Here is an 18,541-nt window from a genome sequence, read left to right as displayed (position 1 = left end):
AAGAATTTTGTTTAAAATTTTCACTTGTTTTTAAAATGAATGTAATATCTGAACGAAAACCACATGGTCTGAAAATTCCTTTGACGAAGAAGTTTTCTATTTCTAAATTTTCCCTTCACTGTGGTTGAAATTGAATGTCAATTTGACCCACTTTTTAAGGTGAAACAATCAGCCAACTAATCGATTATGAAAATCTCTAGTTGCAGCCCTAGTAATTTATGCTGCCACATTCAGGTGAATAACATTAGCCCAAAGTTTCACTTCCTGGACAACTCCCTGCTCAGCTTTTTTTTTTTTTTTTTTTTTTTGCTAGTGTTTTGGTGAGTAGTAGCTGAAGTCTTTGGCCCCTTTCACACAGGTGCCTCCATGCAACAGTCCACCTGCTCAGCTGGGGATCACTCAGTGGAAGAGCAGTAGCCAGCTGTGCAGACAGGGTCAGTCCTGCTCTCCTGTGGGGAAATCAGATGGCAATTTACTGCCTGTGATTTTTTTCATCTCCTTCACCAGATGGAAGGAAAATAAAACTGCAATCCGTCTGGTTTTTGCAGATCGGATAGCAGTGGACATGTGTCCACTGACATTCACCACTCCATAGGGGAGACTGCAAGGTCAGTTTCAGGCAGACTTGATTGGACAGGTGTGAAAGGGCTTTTCTGCAGGCATTAGTCTCCGGTTTTCATGCTCTTGGGAGGGGGCAAGAGATTATCTTTAGGCGAGATGGAGAGCAGGGACTGCCTGTAACATTTTTCAGTGCCAGTACTGGGTCCTGCAGGCAATGTGCTTGGGGTATCAGGTGTGTTTGCGCTTTATACAAGTCAATGACAAATTCTGGCTATGGAGCAGTGTAAACCTTTACCATGGAATAAGGTATGGCAGGCCTTGTGCTTTTTGTGGCACCTAGCTCTTTTGACGAGGGCCATGCATTTATTGCCCCACAGCACAAGGGCAGCCAGGCTGAATTGCATGGCACAATGACGCTGAACAGGTCTACACAGGCTTTATTTATTTTACATGCTGGGTGGCTGTTCCAATTGGGGTTATAAGCCTTATTTATAAAGGGTTGTGTGTGTGTGTTTTGTTTTTTTTGTTCCCCCCCTTCTCTTGTTCACCATGTAGTGGCTGCCCAAGGTCAAATTTAATTCTAAAGCCCTGCCCTAGGTAGTTTTTAAGGGCTCATTCCTCCAGCATCTAGGGAAAAATTGTCAGCCACCTCTGGTTTTGCATAACTGCTTCTCAGGGGTTTCCTCAGGGTTGCACTGAGAGCTTCCTCATATCCCTCTTTACCTTTGTGGAAGGATGAGGTGTTGGAGCAACATCACCCCCCCCCCCCCCCCTAAAACCACTTTCACACTGAGCCACCCCAGGCGTCAACGGTAAAGTGGCACTATTAAATCCACCCACAACATTGCTGCAGCACTTTACTGGTGGTAAAGCAGCACTGCCCCATTGTCCATGGGGACTGCAGCTTAGTCCCGCTGGATGCCTGTGTTGGTGCTGTGCCTGCCACATGTTCTCTCTAGTCTCCCATAGCGCTGTTTAGCAGCCATTTTTAAGTATGGGCAAGGGTCAGACTGGCTTCAGGTGGCCATTTTCCTGGTAATTCCCTATTGAGAACAGTGGCAGCCATTTTCTTGTAGCCAGACCATTTTTTTTTTTGTGCTCTAGCGGCTGCAACTGTGCCCTCTGCTTCCTGTTTGGTCATCGCAGGATAACCTCCCCAGCACCCTGTGATCTGAACACATGTTTGATCGCCCACAGATCATTCACCGATCATGCAGCCAGCCACCGACAGTTTTTTTTTTTTTTTTTTTTCTTCTATCTCTGCATCTGGGAGCGCTGGGGATCATCAGGAATTACAGTAATACCGCATGGAATGGCCCAGGGTGGGGAGTCCAGCAGGTTAGGGCCCCCACAGTCAGCGTCCTAAGTTCCCTTCGGGTGGCAGGGTAGGGTCAGCATGGCTTCAGAAACTAGTGTTTCTTCCCCTGAAATCCAGGCAATTGCAACCGGGTCACCTGCATGGGAACAAGGGTGCTAAAAAGCGGCCCATGCACGCGCCCCCCCCCCCCCCGTCCTCTAGGGAGAGCTCTGACGCAGACTCGGGTCCTGCTGAGGCTGGTGACCCCTGTTCTCTCTTGTCAGATGACGCTGACCAGGACCGTGAGGATGAGTCTGGGTCTGTACGCGATAAAGCGCTAGTTGGAGCACTTATCACAGCTGTGCGTGATACCCTGAAGATTCAGGAGCCAGCGGATCCCTCTGCTGATGTACTGGTCCCCTTTGGGTCCTGCAAGCCAGCACGTTCAGCTAAGGTGTTCCCATATATGACTTATTTTGACAAGTTCATTTACAAGGAATGGGGTCGCCTGCAATGGACTTTTTCGGTCCCCAAATACATGGCAGTGTTACCCCTTTGAGGAAAGCCTTCTCAAGAAATGGTCGGCTCCTCCGGTCGTGGACCCCCCAGTATCCAGGTTAAATAAAGTAACAACAATCCCGGTTGAGGGGACTCCTGCATTCAAGGACCCCACGGATAGGATGGCCGAGGCGGTGGCTCGTTCCTTGTTTACGGTTGTGGGGTCAGCCGTGCAACCTCTACTGGCATCCGCACTGGTGTCGCAGACAGACTTAGTGGGAAAAAGTTTTGCATCTCGAATTGGGAGAGCAACCGGCCTCCCCTGTCTGCGTGGAACTAGCAGACCAACTAGTGGAAGGCCTTAAGTACATCTGACGCAGCCCTGGATACTTTCCCTCTGTTATCCAGGGCTTCAGTGTCAGCTGTGGTGCTGAGGCTCCTGATTTGATTGAAATGCTGGTCTGCTGACCAGGCATCCAAGAAAAGCCCTGACAGATCTTCCCTTCCTTGGCAACCGGCTCTTTGGAGCCTCATTAGATGATGTTCTTAAAAATGCCACTGGTGGTAAGAGTACTCTACTCCCACAGGCCAGGAAGGCTAAGGAGCCACACCGCAGGCAAGGGCCCCCTTTTTCCGCTCACAATCAGCTTTTTCATCCGCCCGGTCATAAATGCCCCTGGAACTGCAAGCCTGCGAACAAAAGTGCTACCGCATGAAGGTTTGCCCCCACCCGTTTCTCGGGTGGGAGGTCGCCTTCGGGGGTTTGCGGTCCGGTGGTCCTATCGGTTATCCGACCAATGGGTCTGCGATCTGATTTCCACAGGCTACAAGATAGTTTCTCTCTTGGCCACCAAACAGATTCTTTCCCTTCAGCATACCTGTGTCCCTGGTTCGCCGGGAGGCCCTGTTGGGGGCGGTAAGGGACTTGCTGAGTCGAGGGATGATTGTACCAGTTTCGGAATGCTTCCAGGGATTCTACTCAAATCTGTTTGTGGTTCCCATGAAGGAACAGGTACGTCCCATCTTGGATTTAAGCCCTCAATCACTTTGTAAAAGTGCAGAGGTTCAGAATGGAATCAGTTTGCTCAGTAGTCGCTGCACTCCATCAAGGGGACTCCCTGGCATCCTTGGACATCCAGGATGCATACCTGCACATATCCATATGCCTTCGGCATCAAAAATTTCTGCGTTTTGCAGTCGGGGAAGCCCATTACCAATTTGTGGCTCTTCCCTTTGGTCTGGCATCAGCCCCCAGAGTCTTTACCAAGGTACTGGCTCCGGTATTGGCGTTGCTGAGACAACGTTGGATCGCGGTCATGGGCTACCTGAACGATCTCCTCCTGAGAGCATCTTCCGCCTCAGAATTAGAGGAGGATGTGGCGATCACCATGCAAACCCTGCAAGAATTTGAGTGGTTGTCACTCCGGTTTTGCATGCGAGTACTGGGACTCATGGTAGCCTCCTTCGAGGCAGTACCCTTCACCCAGTTCCACACCAGAGTACTGCAGAAGGAGATCTTGTTGAAATGGGACAAATCTCAGTTGTCCCTGGATCGACAGATCCAGGTGAGCCAACCAGTCAGGGACTCTGATCTGGTGGTTGAGATCCCCGGTAATTCAGTCCGGAAAATCGTTCCTTCCTCTGAAATGGACGGTGATCACTACGGACGCCAGTCTATATCAGGCTGGGGTGGAGTGATGGGGATTCAGTCGGCTCAGGGCCTCTGGTCGACGAAAGAATCAGAGTTGCCGTTAAATCTGCTCGAATTGAGAGCGATCAGGCTGTGCCTCCACACGTGGTCGACGTGTCTTCAAGGGCGTCCAATCAGGATACAGTCGGACAACGCCACGGCTGTGGCATAAATAAATCACCAAGGGGGAACAAGGAGCACAGCTGCTGTTTGGGAGGTTGCTCACATACTTCGGTGGGCAGAGCGACACGTACCGGCCCTGTTGGCCATTTACATCCCGGGGGTGGAAAATTGGCAGGCGGACTATCTGAGCCGACAGATGCTGGACCCAGGAGAATGGGCATTGCATGCAGAGATATTCAGGCTGCTGTGCCTGAAGTGGGGAACACCAGATGTGGATCTATTGGCCTCCCGTCTCAATCGGAAGGTAAAAAGATTCGTGGGCAGACGCGTCGGACACGCTGGTGGCTCAGTGGGATCAGTACCAGCTAATCTACGCCTTTTCTCCACTGAAGCTGTTGCCACGGCTGCTTCGCAGAGTGGAAGCCTAGGGGATTCCAGTAATCTTGGTTGCCCCAGATTGGCCTCAGCGGCCCTGGTATGCAGACCTGGTGCGTCTGGTGGAAGACGCTCCCTGGCGACTGTCGTTGCGAGAGGACCTCCTGTCTCAAGGTCCAATCTTTCATCCTGCTTTACCATCGCTGGCTTTAACGGCATGGCTGTTGAGAGCCAGGTGTTGAGGAACCGGGGTCTGTTGGACTTGGGGATTCCAACTATGTTGAGGGCACGGAAATCTTCTCGGAAGATATACCATCGTACCTGAAGGCCTACATTTCCATGTGTGAGGAGAAAGGGTGGCATCCTCGTTCCTTTTCCATAGCAAGGATCCTGCTGTTTCTCCAGCGAGGAGTAGACCCGAAATTGGCATTGAGCACCATCAAGGGGCAAATCTCAGCCTTGGCTGTTTTTTTTTTTTTTTTTCAACAACCCCTGGCATCGCACTCCTTAGTGGGTACTTTCGTTAAGAGGGTACAACATGTTGTCCCTCTGGTGCGCCCACCGTTACCCCCATGGGATTTTAGCCTGGTGTTGGCGCTTCAAAAACAGCCGTTTGAAAATATCAGGGATATTCCCTTGTTGACTCTTTCCCAGAAAGTGGCCATCACATCGGCCAGGAGGGTTTCGGAATTGGCAGCCTTATCTTGCAAGTCACCTTATCTGGTCATCCACAGGGATAAGGTGGTGTTGCGTCTGCAACCGTCCTTTCTACCGAAGGTGGTCTCGGCTTTTCATATCAATGAGGACATTGTATTACCATCGTTGTGTCCTAAGCCGAAGCACCCCAAAGAGGTGGCCCTTCACGCTCTCGATGTGGTTAGGGCTCTGAAAGTGTATTTGTCTGCCACGGCTCCCTTTTGGAAGTCAGACTCGCTGTGATGTTTCGGTGGCTGGTCCAAAGAAGGGTATGGCGGTCTCATCGGCCACCATTTCCAGGTGGATCAGACAGATTGTAGTACAAGCCTATGCCTTGAAGGGGCAGGTGCCCCCCTTTCCGGTCACGGCCCACTCTACAAGGGCAATTGGAACGTCCTTGGGCCTTCCGACACCAAGCGTCGGTCGCTCATGTGTGTAAGGCGGTGACCTGGTCTTCTGTCCATACGTTTACCAAAGTTTTGCAGACGGCCGTGTAGTTGCAATTCTATATGCAATCGATATTTTTTCCTGTTTTTTCAATAAAAACGCAGTACTGTTATGTTAATGCACTGTTGCATTACTTCCGCAAATGGTTGCGGTCTTGGAGATCACTCCTGTTGAGGATACTCGGTTATGTGGTGGTGTTTTTCCACACACTGTTTTTTTTTTTGTGGGTTTTAGTTTCACTAGTTCCCACTTGTCATGGTGGATGAAGTTCTTATGCTGTTTTTCCCACCCCTCGTTTGGCACTGCTTGGGGACGTCCCATTTTGTTACAGAGAGGAGCTGTGTCGGTCTGTGAATATACGATTTTTGTACTCACCGTAAAATCCTTTTCTCTGTAATTCACCAACCAACACAGCACCTGCCCCTCATTTTTCTCTTTACGTTATACTGCTTGTTGATGTACTGAGTTCTACTAGAGCAGGCTGTGGGGTTGTAGCCTAGGGACTGCCCCCTGGGCGGGAACTAAAAGTTCTGAAGTGTTGTATTACAACTTGCCTAGTAATCTCCAGTGATAGGGCTGACAACCCATTTTGTTACAGAGAGGAGCTGTGGCGGTCAGTGAATTACAGAGAAAGGGATTTTACGGTGAGTACAAAAATCCTATTTTCTCGTATATTCACAGACCGACACAGCTCCTCTCTGTAACAAAATGGGACGTTTTAGCGCTGGAAAAACTCCTCAGTGTGAAAGGGGTCTACAGGATAAAGCTGAGGAGACTTGGTCTGTGGTAGTCCCTACGCAAAGGGCAACAGTGGGCTTCCTGATGGACATGGTGTGAACAGTCTGGAGTTTAGTCACGGGATTTGGGAGCCAGCTGCCCGAGGTTCCAACTTCCTATGCATCTCAAGTGTTATATACAATTGGGCTCATCCAGAAAAAGTTTATCAACTTAAAGCAACTTGCACAGTAGTACCCCCATGGAAGATTTCTACAAAATGGATTGCTAGCTGGCAACCTGGCCAATTTGTGCTTGAGACCCAGATGGTCCTTGTCTTTAAAGAGACCCCGAAGACAAGAGGCTTTTTTTTTTATCTTCTCTAACGGGAGTTGCTCTGTGAGAGGCATTGGTTCTGATGGGAGTTGACAAGTTCTCAAACTTTAAGCAAACCATATGTTTGATTCAGAAATTGGACCAAAGGGGATCCTGCCATTTTGGTAGTTTCTGGAGGATTTCCTGAAGCCTTGAGTTTGTGGATGCCTGGGCTGACTCTTCATAGAGCAGCTTTCCAGGTTGGGAATGGTCTATCCATATGAGGATCCTATGGCTCATGTGCTGGTCAGCAGGTGTGCTTGTTGGACCATTCTTGGGATGCCTTAATGTGTTTGTAGGTTGAAGTATGCACTTGACCCTGAGGACAAAATCAAGAGGTCAGACAAGTGCTGTCTTTCTTTTTTCATACATCATGGGACAGTCGGGCTAATAATTACTTGCTGGGTTATAATTCCTTAGGTGAATGGACACTGGTAGACCAAAGGTCTTCAGACAGGAAGTGATCCCCTTTATAGCCCCTCCCATACAGGAAGTACTTTTTTTTTTTTTTTTTTACCAGTGTCTGCAAGGTGGATGACATGGTTTGTTTGAGCTCTAGTCCCACAAACTGTTCAAAAAAATTCATCGAAGGATTGACCGATCAAATCCAATTCACACAGGCTTTTATGTTTAGATAAATGGTACCCGAGCCTCACAAAGAAGACTCGAGATCCTGGGAAGTTTTGCCTGTAATGTGGCTTCTGGCGCTGGACCCTGTGGAGTGGAAATCCTGGACACTACAGTGCTAAGGCATTTCTTGCAGGGTGCTGTACAGGTCCAAGGGAGTGGACCCTAAAAATGAAAGGGTACCCAGTCCTTGAAGGTCCAAGTGACAGGAACCTGCTGTGAAGGATGACGATTGGGCGCTTGAATCCTAAGTGGCGCTGCGCCTGGAGGGGTAAGTGAAACCCCTTTATTTTATTATTGTGGGGTGTCCCAGTGATTGTAACAATCAGTAAAGCTAGCTAATGGCTGGACACCTGTGTGCGGTTGCCATATGGGGGCGTTTATCTGGGCGCTGTATGTGAATAGTCCCCTATCTGGCTCCTAAGCACCATGTCCAACAATGGGATCATAAAAATTATTAGCTCAGCCCAAAAGACATGCCTTTTCCATTGGTTGGAAAAAGATCTAATGATCTTTCCTGAATTCAGGTAGTATCACCTTCAACCACTAGGCATGTCTGTGGGCAGAAAAATGTGTTCTGGACTATCCTTAATAATACGCATTATGAAAATAGAACATATCTGTTTGTATATTGATGCTGATGAATAAATGTATATTATTCAGGGACCCTGGTAACAGGTACAATATACTCCAGTATAATTGGGATTTATCAATATCACTTAAAATGATTATATGGATAAATGTATAATTCTTGTATATCCTATGAATACTTTTTTATCTTGGAACAGCACATGCTATATGTGTATTTCTATGCAGATATAGTCACAATTTATGTCTTTCATAACAATGATTGGTATCTTAACACAATTCTTACTTCTAATTTGTATATCAAAATATGTTTACCTTTGACAGAATAATCATTGGGTCAGTAGACACTAAAGTCATAATTGTATCTATGACCTGTAATATAATATATAATTTGACTTCTAATCACATGTATTTTAAAATATCACTGAGTAGACAAAATTCTGTCTCTCAGAAATGTTTGAAATTAACTTTGTACAGAATGAATATTTAGATAGATTTTAGCGGTATAAACAATTCCTAGAGTCTAAACATGGGTTCCATTAGATATCTGCATAGATGGTATTATTGTCAAACGATTGCCCTAAATGTATAACCAAAATGTAATAATTCCTATTAGACACATTATGATATTCGTTATAGAATGTCCATGATGTATTTGGATTCCTACATAGTTTAGGATTTTAAGTAGATAAGCCCTATATCTATTAACAATTCTTAAGCCCCATACACACTATCAGATTTTCTGCTGATTTTTTTCTTTCAGACTTACCAAAACCATATAATATGAGGTCAAACCTTAGGAGTTTCAATGTGCATGCAATCAGGCAGGCCCTTCTACTACATGGTTTTGGTAAATCTGAAAAAAAATCAGCAGAAAATCTGATGGTGTGTATAAGGTAATGAGGGAACCATCTTGTTAGAGACATCCATTTTGGGTAATGAAAAATTACTGTTAGCATGACATAGAAACCTATTGCTTAAGGTCATATGTGTTTTTGCTTGTACAAGGTATTTAGAATTATCACAAGGTTAGTTATCTGTTCAGAACAGATGGATGCGGTTAAGCTACTTCCCTTTCTAAGAGCAGAAGTAACTTCATGGCGTTAGACCACAGGCCTATCTTGCATCACACCTAAGAAACATTCTAAACTGTATATATATATATATTTAGCTTTTGCTGCTAGGCAGAAATATTGCTTGTGCAAAGAACCATGATGACGTAGTAAAATATACTATCTTGCATATTTTATGTGGCAGTCCCTGATTGGCTCAACCACAGGGCTGTGCTCTAGCTCAAACTGCATAAAACTACTGTGTGTGCTCCAATAAACCCACAGTCATTATTCACGTACAATCGTGTATGTGTGGTGTCTGTCCACCGGTGACCGGGACCTCCGCTCTTCCATCCTAGCCTAGGCTACCAGGGGTATTATTAAGAAGACGAGCACCTAACAGTGTGTATTGGGCTTTAGAAGTGTCCATCCTCCACAATTTTCTTGTAAGACATTGTTAGTGGCTCATCTCACCTGGGAAAACAGTGGCATTTGCTTAGGCTTTCATTCAGGTATACGAGTAATCCTTTATTGCAGGGTTGTGTCTCTTTAGCTACCCACCAAAGACATGTAAATTTCTTTTGGTTTCTTTTTTTATTTGAATTACTTTTTATTGAAAAAAGATTTGTTTTATACAAACATAGAGCATAATTTTCCAAACATAGAGAAGGTGTATATATCACAGCAAAAAATACAGATTCTTTCCTCAAGAATTTACCTAGTGCCACAGGCACAGTCATACTTAACACTCTAGTTGTCTCTGACCCACCTGCGAAACTATCCCCCCCCCCCAAAACCCCATTCTTCGAACGCGTGCTGCTAAATCCGGCCAAGTCTATTCTGGCTAGCCGGTGAGGGAATGGCAAGTCACTTCAGGAACAGGAATAGGGAGCATCAAGGAGACTCCCAGACCAAGCCCAAGTCGAGTGAGTGCGCCTTAAGTCTTATCCTCCACTGTCTCGTCCAGGGAATAACCAATATCTCTCAACCATGGATTCCATAGCACCTTGAATTTTTTTAAGTTGTTTTGTCTAATGAGCATGGCTCGTTCACACCAAATTGTAGAGTTTATGGCATTTACCCATGCTTGTAATGCTGGGGGATTTTTTGCCTGCCAGTTCATCGCAATTAGACGCCTGGCCTGGTACAGGCATCTTACTATAGATATCTTTGTTACAACAGGGGTTCTACCCCATTCCATAATCCCTAATAGGCAAGTCTTAGCTTCTGGTTCCAAGGTGGTATTAAAGGTCCTATTAATTCTATGTACAATTTCTATCCAGTACCGATATAATTTTGGGCACTTCCATACCATGTGAAGACTTTCTACTTATCTTCCACATTTTTTTAGGAGTATAATATGCCCTATATAAAAAGAGCTTGTGGGACATACGCTGCGATGGGGAGATAGACACCAGGTTCCCCTGTGCTAGGGTCTCGTCCCATTGCTCTTGCCCAATTGGTCCCAGATCTTCCACCCATCCCCTCCTACTCTTGTCAGGTCCCTCGCCATTCAAGGCTTTATCCTTGAGTTTTATGTGTAAACTAGAAATCTGGCCCTTTGTTTGCCCTCGCTCGAGGAGTCCCCGAAACAGGGGGGTCTTCATCCTCTCAATAGTAAGTGTACCATACTGTGCTTGTGAAATGGATAAGAACTACAAATTAGTTCTTGGTTATCTGCTGCTATTTCTAATTAAAAAAGTATAAATGTGCATGCACATTAGAAGTAAACACTCTCTGAGATACGTTCAGTTCAGGCTACTTCTAAATTCTGATTTATTGGTGGGCGGTGTTGATATTTTATACAGAAAGATACGTCATTACTATGTCAGTCTAATTGGTACATCTTATTGGTTACAATACAAGAGAAATGAAGAAACTTGATGCTTGAAGTTTGGTTGAAGCTGGTTTCCTTATCTCGAATGCATTCTTCTAATGCGGGGGATGTAGGGTATAGACGCCATCTTACCACAGAACAGGGTCAATCTGTATGGTACATAATAAGTAAGGAGCATGGGAACATGTATACACATAAGCAAATAGACATTTTCTGATTATCATTATGTACATTAGATTCCTTAACAGTCCCCCCTAAAATGGCTATTTTCTTCTGTCCCTCATCTAAAGGTCCTACTCACCTGGCCCATTCTCCTCAGCAACTCTTTTTAAGCTGTATATAGAGTTAGGCAGCAACTAGTTCACTACCCCCCTCGATACAGCTGGAGAAGGGCAATCAGGTACTATCTGTCTCTATAACCCTAGAGGATTGTGAGATTATGGACAGGGAGTGACTGTAGAGGATATAGAGGAGGGAAGGGTTTGTCATCCTCCATCATAAGAGGGTCCTCTTCTTCTTGGTGGAGAGATGTAGGTGGGCTGTTGTCTACAGCCTTGCTCATTAACTTCTTTACGAAAGGTAGAATACAGCATACAATGGGGGGTAAAAGAACCAGGATTATTAGTACCGTTACCCCTATCTGGGCGAGCACCTTCTGCCACCCACTCATCCAGCTAAAATATTGATCCCTTGGGTCTGTAATACCGGAGTTCTTCTTCAACTCCAATGACAAATCTTCTAATTTCTTTATAGCTAAAGTTACTTTACCATTTGGGCCGGTATTATCAGGAATGTAGGTTCCCGTTTTTTCTATAATTTTACAGACACCTCCTTTCTCAGCTAACACCATGTCTAAGGCCACCCGGTTCTGGAATGTCATGTAGGAAGTGGGGGGGGGTAACTGGTCAGCAATTCCCTGGAGGGCATCTTTAGTGTAATTCACGAATCTTTGTTGGTTATAGTATATGTAATTGATCCAATCTACCTTCTTGTTCACAGTTATTATGGGGATCAAAGACTCAAAACCAACTTTTACCTGATCCCTGGATTTGAATTCATCAGGGACCCCCCTTGGAACTCCTATAACATCTATGTACACATGAGGGTCAAAGCTTCCGGAGAGAGCTGCTCGCTTCCTCCTCTGACTGTGTGCTGGGTCAGTGTATGTATCAGGGGTATCTTCTGCTAGGATATGGAGGGGCATAATGACCTTTTTAAGGGCACATTCACCGGTCCAGATACCCTCTAATCTGGTCCTATGTTCCAACCCACTGTCCCTCCCAGGAACCACAATTCTGGCCCCAGTAACTATCTGTAAAACACACATATATATCCTTACCATCAGGGATGTCACTGTACCAATGGCATTGCCATGAAAGAGTCAAACGGACAAGGTACTATGTCACAGTAATCAAAGGTAAAGGTGGTCACATGTGTACCTGAAGAGTTATACCAAAATGTAATTATGTTATCATTTTTTTTTTTTTTTTTTTGTGATGGTCACCTCCTGGGCCTCCCCCCTAGACCAAACAGAAAAAGGATATGCAGCATGGTTGTCATGAAGTGGGCGGGATCTTGTCCTTGGGGGTGGAGCTTTCTTGCAGTGGGAAGCGTGTATTCAGGTATTCTTCCCGGCCAATTCGACTGAGGTGGCTGTGGTCAGCAAAACTTGGAATGGACCATCATATCTGGGTTCAAGAGAATGTTTTCTCACAAATTTCTTTACCAGCCCCCAATCTCCAGGCAGTAGTTGGTGTGTTCCTGTATCTAATTCAGGATCTGGAATGGAAGAAAACACCTGGACATGCATTTGGGTTAATTCTCGTGATAATGCAGTTACATAATTAGTCAACACATCAGATTGCAACTGTAACTGTTGTGGAAAGTAACAGCCAAGTCTGGGGGCTGAACCAAACTAAATTTTATAAGGGGATAGGGCATGTTACCCCCGAGGAGTGTGTCTGACACTGAACAGGGCAATGGGCAAACTGTCTGGCCGACTCGTTAGAAGGCTGGCTGTAGGCCAGCCTGTATTTGTGGGAGGAGTCGGAGACTATATAACCCTCCTCCTCTGTCAGGGCCAGGGTTGGGGTTTTCTAGGTGCCCACCCACCCGTTTCCCCCAGGTTATTCACTCATACTCATAGTATTTTTCTTATTCTTACATTCAGGGTATGCCCTCTTTTCAGGCATACTGACCATCCAGGCCATGGCACACCTCAGGCCTTGTTTCTTAAGTAATATTGCATTTCCCACTTGAAGACTCCGATTACAAATGTTAGTCTTTTGGGCCATCTTTAACATCCTGTTTTTCTAGTGTCCCTTTCATCCTTTCTACCTTCCTGCTACTTTGAGGGTGGTAAGGAGTGTGTAGAGCCAACTGAACCCCCAGTGCTGCCCAAATCTTTTGTAAGGGTTGCTGTGAAGGCTGGGCCTGATCGTTCTCTATCACCTCTGGGACCTCAAATCTACATACTATCTCACTCAGTAGTTCCTTAGCTGTGGTCCTGGCAGTCATGTCCACCTCCACTAGGGGGCGTACTCGAATCTGTCACTCCTTTGGCATTTGGGAGTGATCAATTTGTATCCTCTGGAAGGGGTATAGAGCTTTTGCCAGGTGCTTCTTCTGTGCCTTTTCTGTACATTCTGGGTTACATTTGTTGCAGATAGTGCATGATCTGCAGAAGTTGTTGGTCAATGAAGTAACTCATAAATTCATAAGAGTCTTTGTCAAGTGGGCAGTTCCATTTCCCCATTGCACCATGGCTGGGTACATACTCCTGGGTAGACAAGGCTTCTTGTTGCACTCGAATAGTCCATCTCTGAGAGTTCCTCCTCTCCGTTTCCAGCTTTCCTTCTCATCCAGACTTGCTGCTTCCTGTAATTATTTCAGATAAACTCTGTCCACTGGGAGAGTCTGTAGGGTAAGCATGGAGTGGTCTTCTTCTACCACCCTGCTGTCCACTTCCCGTGGACCATTGGCTGTCTGTTTGGCAGCTGAATTGGCTAGATTGCCTCGAGCTTCCTTCAAGTTGAGTTTGTTGTGTGCTTTTACTTTTAGAATAGTCACTTGGGTTGGGAGAAGCAGGGTGTCCATCAAGTCCTTGATGGCTGAGCTATGTTTCACAGGTGTTCCTGCAGCCATCAGGAACCCTCTGTCCTTCCAGATAACACCAAAATCATGGGCAACGCTGAAAGCATATCTTGAGTCCGTATAAATGTTGGCTCTTTTTCCCTCTGCCAATTTACATGCTGTAGTAAGTGCTTGCAGCTCTGTCACCTGTGCAGACATCACCGGTGGTAAGGTTTCAGTTTGGAGAACCGAGTTTTCAGTGGTGACCTGGATCCTGCAGGGGTATTTCACTCATGGTGGGGATATGCGTGGTTTTCAGCCGCATTAGTTCGATGCAGTCATGGGGTGACAAGTCAAGACTCGACTCCTCCTCCTTACCCCCCTCGAGAAGTGGAAGAAGGGTGGTAGGTTTCGGTGTTTGACAACGTAATAGAGTAATGCTGTCTAGAAGGTAGGAACACAGGAGTCTCAAGTGTCTGGCAATGGACAGATGTTTCGGCTGGATCTTGGTGGAGTATGGGAGCAATGTCATGGGGAGCAAGCAGAACAAGGCAGAGTCCGAGAGCCAAGTCCAAAGTTTTGTCAAACAAGGCTTGTGCAGCAAAGACAGCTCACAGACACGATGGGCCTCCTCTTGCTATCGCATCCAGCCGACAGGAATAATATCCTATAGGGCATTGGCAGATGCCGTGTGATTGGGCGAGTACACCTGTAGCATGTCCCAGATGTTCAGATACAAAGGGCTTGAACGTTTTGTCGTAGTCTGGGAGCCCTAGCACCAAAGATGGTGTGCTTGAAGGCCTCAAAGTTGGATATTGCTTCAGGAGACATCTGGAAGGGGTCTGCTTTCAGGGCATCATACAAAGCTTGCATCAGTAGGGAGCCTTCTGGAATCCATGCTCTGCAATACGAAATTAGTCCAAGGAAGGAATGAAGGGGCTTCTGGCCTTGTGGCAGTGGGATGTCAGAGATTGCTTACACCCTGTCTTCAGTGAGGTGTCTTGTCCCATGGGACAAGACAGTGTCCAAGAACAATTACAGATGTTGAGCACCACTGCAATTTGGGCTTTGAGGCTTTGCAACCCTGTGTGGCAAGATAGCCCAACTGGCTTTCTGAGGTGACTTCAACAGTGGGTAAGTCAGCTGCACAGTGGAGAAGGTCATCAACATATTGGAGGAGAGTCACTTCCAGGTGATCCTCTTGTTATGTGTCAAGGATGATAGCCATAGCGTTTGCAAACTAGCTTGGAGACTTCTGTGCCCCTTTTTGGCATAACTGTCTAGGTACGTTGCTGTCTTTTCGTGGGTGAATGCAAAAGGTACCAGCAGGAGGGGTGAGGGTAGACACTGAAGAGAGCATTCGCATGGTCCACCCTTGTGAGGTACTTTTCAGTCAGGGACACCCCCGCAACCAGCTTGTTCTCTTTTAGGGGTTCTCTTCTTCCTAGAGAACAGAGGTGTGTTGCATGGAGATGCGCAGGGTATCAGGGCTCCATCTGACACGAGGGCCTTAACATGCTTCAAAATAGCTGCAGATTGAGCTAACTTTAGGGGGGGTTATTGTGGTTTCCGGGGCAATGATGCGCCCTCTTTGAGCTTGACTGAAACTGGTGGCACTTTTAAGTGACCAATGTCTTCCGGGCCTGTGGATCATAGACACGTAGGAATTCAGTCAAGTACTTCTTTTGGTATTGAACTTGGAGTTATTGCTTAATGAAGTGTCATCAGGAGAGGCAGAGAATACAAAGCAGATGAGTCTTCCAAGGATAGGGGAGTATGTAACTTCACCTCCCCTTCAGGTGTGAAAATGATTGAAGCCTGTAGTCTGGACAGCACATCAGCTCCTTGTAGATTCAAGGGACATGTAGAGGACGCCACAAATCTGGTAAGCAAATCAGGAAATGTCCCCACTTGGAGAGGCTCAGTGAGTGGACTGGAGCGGGGCACCCCATCCACTCCCACGCAGGAAACATCAATAGTGGAAAGAAAAGAATTATCAGGCAGGTCCTCAGCTCTCAACACACTCCTGGCTGCACCCGTGTCAATGAGAAAAGTGGTAGGTTTTCCTTGTATAGGTAACGTGACCTTTGCTAGGGGTCCCCCAGTCTCATTTGAGGACACTGTCATAAGGGGTGACACGGGTTTTCTCATTTCCTAGCATGAGTTGGGGCGTGGTGGTGGAGGTTCATGTCCATGTTGCCCTTCACGGGGATCCCTGTCTTGTCTCGGATGTCTTGGGGTTCTGCATACTCTTCTGATGTGACCCCGCTTTCCACAGTTGTAACAGATGACCTTTTCCCTGGTATTGGGCAGTGGTGGTGGACGAGTGTAGGCGGGATCTTCGTCTTGTGGTACCATGAGGGGCGTTGTTTTTTTTCCTTTTTGGTTTTCTATCCCTCTGGCCACCAACAGTAAATTGGACATTTTCATTGAGCGATATTCAGGGCGGGCCACCATCAGGCTTTTTCTGATATCCTGTCTGAGTCCTGAGACAAAAGCAGATGATAACACGTGTGTGTGTGTCTTTTCATAGAGGGAGAAGCCCAGATGTTCAAAGGCCTGTATGAGTCTAGCATGATACTTCTCCACAGACTCCCCGTTATCTTGGGCAATATCTTGGATTGTGGTGGTCTGATCTGCCAATTTCTCCTTTTCCCAGTCGCAGAGTTGTGCACAGAACTCAAAGCCTAAGGTGTAAGAAGTGGCACTTGCCAGGCAGGCATCATTGAAGGCTGTCTGCATGACCAGCCAAAGGACATGTCCTGCTTTAATTTGGCATAGGCGGATCAAGTCTCTCCAGGCAGCTGAGTAAGTTTCTTGTATCTGCACTATCCTGCGGTAGAAGAGCATTGGCTGTTTCTCTGGGTCAGGCAGACTTGTCACTAAGGTTGCTGCTAGTGATGGGGTAAAAGCGACATACATCACCAGTGCCCCTTCTGGTAACCGAGACTGGTGTTGGGGCGGGGGGCTGAGAATGGGCACTGTTTCTCATGGTTGTTAGCATATGTTTGCGATCCTCTCGGAACTGTGAGTCCGGAGCCGGATTAGGGGTTAAATCAGCAGGTGGCCTTGCTGCCTGTTGTTGGTCTTCCCACTCGGACGCTTCTTCATCATTAACAAATCCGGCCTGTGAAGGTAGTGCTTCCATATTAGGGAAGACAGGTGTGTGGTAGGAACCATCCTGGTTTAAAACTGGAAGAACTGGTTATATGCCATGGCTGGGCCTATTGGGTGTACCAAGATGGCCGCCGGCAGGAAGTGCACTGGGCTGTGCCTGAAGTGAGGGCTTGGGTGTACCAAGATGGCCGCCTGGGAGTGGTCACAGTGGGTTGTGCTCGGGTTGGGGTGGTGAGAAGGGAGTGGGCGTTAGGCGGATAGCAGGGTTGTCCCTCTCCTCCTTCGTTCCAGTTTTTGTATATGGGGGCGGTACAGCCACATTATCAACTCTGTGATACACATACATAGTGTATCCCGTGTCTCACTTGCAGGTATATATAAAACGTTTTGTTAGAGATACCAAATTCCTGGCGGAGATCTTCAAAAGATTTCATAGTGTTCCCCTGGTAGAGATGCACCAGTCTGCTAATCCCCCTTCTCTCCCACTCCAGGGGCCGATCTATTCTATTTAATTCAGCCAGTTATCCATTATTCCATAGGGGGGTATACTCAGTTACTCCCTCATAGCCCAGGAGTTGCTTGGCTATCTGCCACACTTTCCTCGCCAGAACATTAGTAGGGCATTTGTAAGCAAATGAGTTTGCCTCCAAAACTTCAACTAAGGTTTTATGATATGCTTTGTTAATCATCAATTTATGATTTGGGCAGCCACCCCCCTCTAGTCCAGCCCCCGTTAAATGCTGGAGCTGGGCTGATAGGAAGTATATTCTTGGATGCGGTATCGCTACTCCTCCCTTTTCTGCAGGGAGCTGCAGCGTCCGCAGCCGAATCCGAGGCTGTCTCTTTTTCCATATTAATTCACGAATCAGTCCCTCCAATCTGTTGAACCACTTCTGATTAATCCAGATTGGGGAATTGTGGAGAATGTATAGAATCTGTGGCTGCCAAATCATTTTTACTAAGTTGCAGCGTCCCGCCACAGACAGGGGAAGGCGCCACCATTTATTGACCTTTTGCTTCAATTTCGCCAGTAATGGTACCAGATTCTCCTCTACATACCGAGTTATATCTCTAGGAATCCAGACACCCAAGTATTTCAACTTGGGTACCACTTCTAGTCCCACAACTGTGGGCGATATTAAGTCTCCAGACTCCGACAATGGCATAAGGGCTGATTTACTCCAGTTAATAACCAAGCCTGATTGTTGCCCAAATTCCTCCATCAGCCACACTACCCTGTTCAGAGTGGAGCCCACATCGCCAATAAAGAACAGGACATCATCTGCAAATAGGGCCAGCTTCTCCTCTAGTCCGCGCCGGAATCCCTGGATATCCGGGCGTGATCTCGCCATCACAGCCAGGAGTTCCATAGCCAGCACGAACAGGAGGGGAGACAACGGGCACCCCTGCCTCGTACCCCTTTCTAAATGAAACATATCGGAAAATAGGGTCCCCATTTAAATCTTGGCCCT

The sequence above is a fragment of the Lithobates pipiens genome, unplaced genomic scaffold, assembly GCF_037356315.1.
Source record: "Lithobates pipiens isolate NorthernLeopardFrog02 unplaced genomic scaffold, aLitPip1_a1.2 Scaffold_13, whole genome shotgun sequence".
Taxonomy (NCBI): Eukaryota; Metazoa; Chordata; class Amphibia; order Anura; family Ranidae; genus Lithobates; species Lithobates pipiens.
Note: the sequence above shows the minus strand (reverse complement) of the source record.